We start from the raw sequence: 2,987 nt of genomic DNA, 5'->3' as shown, positions 1-2,987 counted from the left end.
AACAATCCTGTGATATTGTAATCCCAGCGACTCGGGAGGCTGAGGCAGGAGAATCGTTTGAACCCAGGAGGCAGAGGTTGCAGTGAGCCGAGATCATGCCACTGCACTCCAGCCTGGCAACAGAGCGAGACTCCATCCAAAAATAAATAAATAAAAAAAAATAAAGATCATCTGAGGGAAAACTGTTATTTCTGCAGGGTGGTTAGGTTTTCGGACTGCCAAAAAGGGTTGGTTCCAATACATAGCAATACATAGGAATTGAAGTGTATGTGAATTCAAATCTCTTAAGATTACATAGTTGATTTATGAGCCAAAGACTCTTCCCCGCTCAGTGGGATTCAGAATGATCTTCTTATGAGAAATGGAAAAAACATTTTTTATACAATTCAAAACTGGACTGGGCATGATGGCTCACAGCTGTAATCCCAGCACTTCAGGAGGCCGAGGCAGGCAGATCGCTTGAGCCCAAGAGTTCAAGCCCAGCCTGTGCAACACAGTGAAACCCTGGAGCTGCTAAAAACATAAACAATTAGCCAGGCGTGGTGACACATGCCTGTAGTCCCACCTACTCAAGAGGCTGTGGTGGGAGGATCACCTGAGCCTTGGAAGTCGAGGCTGCAGTGAGCCACATAGGATCACATCACTGCACTCCAGCCTGGGTGATAGGAGTGAGATCCTGTCTCCAAAAAAAAGAAAAAATTCAAAATGGTAATCATTATTCTTTCCCAAGCTACCCTCTGGAAAATTGTTCAGAATACAGTTGTTGGCTTCAGGGGAAATGGTCCTGAAAGGGCTTACCTGCTGCATTTCATTCAGTTTAGACCATCATAATTCCTATCTCTGTCCACAAAATGCCAAACAAACTTTCTGTTATTAAGGAACTCAGCCATGATGTAAGGCTGGAGGGATGGCCTGCTCATCAGATGCGGATGGCCCCTGTGTGGAAGAATAACCTCCCCTTCTTGAGAGGAGCAAATGAGCTCCTTTCACAGCCTGCTCTCACGTGTGGTCATGGCTGCTGGTTCTCAGGCTGATCGGTACAGATCTGTTGACCTTGGCAGTCTACCTCCTCCACTAGTTGAGGTCAGATTCTAAATTCTAAATCCACTTGAAACCGTTCTGCAAGAGGTCTTCTTCCAGCCCTCTAAGACAGCTGGACTAATTTAATCTTAAAGGAATAAATAATTTAACAGGCAAATCCATAATATGTTGTCATCTTCACATGCTAAGGGAATTTTCTTTATTCTATTTTTAACCTTTCTTTTGCTAGCAAAGTTTGAGACAAAAAAAAAATCTAGAAGAAAAGAAATGAGGAAGAAACAGCCACTCACAGTGTAATACTTTCCCAGATGTGGAGCACATAGGCTGAGGGGTGAGGAAGAAACAGCCACTCACAGTGTAATGTTTTCCCAGATGTGGAGCACGTAGGCTGAGGGGCTTAAAATCCTTCCTTCCTGTTCAGTGGTGTCTTTGCTCTCGATACGCTTCAGAGTGTATCAAATCAAAAGGATTTCTTATTCATATCTAGTTGAAGCAACACAACACTAGATCAATTGGACTTGAAAGAAACCAGATTAATTTTAGAGGAGACAGAGGACACGTGAAATTCTGAACAATTCAAGGAGTCCTTACGGATGCCTGTGGAGGATGCACATGTGATAAGGCCCCCAGTGTCCTTGTCCTAAGGAGGGAGGTAGTTCATTCAACTGACAATTTACTTAATCTAATAACCCCACCCTTTCCTACTAGACAGGGCAGGATTTTTGTCAACCATACAACTTAGAAAATAAGCTGGTTTTTACCTAGAAAACAAAAGAGAAACATTTGCAAATTCTGTTTTATTTAAGAGCCATTGCCACTGAGGACAGTGTGCAAGATGAGTCTGAAGCAACTTCAACGAAAGAACCTTGAAGCAAGAAGTAGGAAAAGACAATAGGTGGCATTTCTCTTTATTTGGGAACTCCGGTCCCAGCCCCAAATGGCTGAGAATCTGGCCTTCTGGAGGCCTTTAATACAGGAGATGGACTAGGGTCAACTTTGAAATATTTTGAGGTCAGGGAAGACTGGCCTGGAACTGAGATTACTCATTGTAACTTTGGAAACCAGCCCGCACAGCACAGACTCAGACACAACCTGTGGTTTTCTTAATGTCAGTTGGTAAATGTTATTGTTTCCTGTTATGGAGAGATGATGCCAGACAAAGAAGGGGCCAGATCACAAAGGGCCTCACAGTCCAAGATGAGGCATTGGACTTGGTCCTAAGAGCAGTGGAGTCACTGATGGGCAGTAGAAATACTACTCCACGAAGAAGGGGTTGGATTCAGCCTGTATCAGAAGCAGGAAGACCAGTCAGGATCCTGTTGCTTTGACCCATGAAAGACATGTTAGAGGCCCACACGACAGTAGGTGTACTGGACATAGATTGTTAGAGATATTGAAGATGTAGAAGTAACAGAACACAATAAATTAGAAGTAGTGTGGTAAGAGAGATGTGAGAGTCAAGTACAACGCTCATAGCACTGGCATGGCAATAGTGCAGAATTTTTCTCAGCCCCTTCTTTGAACTTGTGACAAGGGTGAAAGTTTACTCCGCCCGCCACGCTCAACCCCTTGCAGGAGGGAGCATGTGAGGGAGCAAGTGCGGGGACCTGACTGACCACTCCAGGCAATGACTTAGGAACAAGCTCTGGGTGGGGCCCACAGCCAGACCAGGTGCAAGTGAGCGAGTGCAGGTCCCAGCTGGCCACTCCAGACAACAGCGGGAGAAAGCTCCGTGCAGCGGTGCCCGGGTTGTGGGGGACTGCCTGCGACCTCGAGGCCCTGGAGTGGGTGTTACAATGCTCCTTTTGTTCTGCTGTCCATGAACGGCCGTGTGTTAAGAGCTCAGTTGGCCCCTTGCCTCCTTGCATGGGGTGGCTGCCCTCTACCGGCAAGGGCAAAGTTGACTGTACTCCATCTCCTGTATTAAAGAAAAAGTAAAATAAAAC

This window comes from Mandrillus leucophaeus, unplaced genomic scaffold (assembly GCF_000951045.1).
Source record: "Mandrillus leucophaeus isolate KB7577 unplaced genomic scaffold, Mleu.le_1.0 Scaffold186, whole genome shotgun sequence".
Classification (NCBI taxonomy): domain Eukaryota; kingdom Metazoa; phylum Chordata; class Mammalia; order Primates; family Cercopithecidae; genus Mandrillus; species Mandrillus leucophaeus.
The sequence above is the reverse complement of the archived record's forward strand: the minus strand, read 5'-3'. Positions refer to the sequence as shown.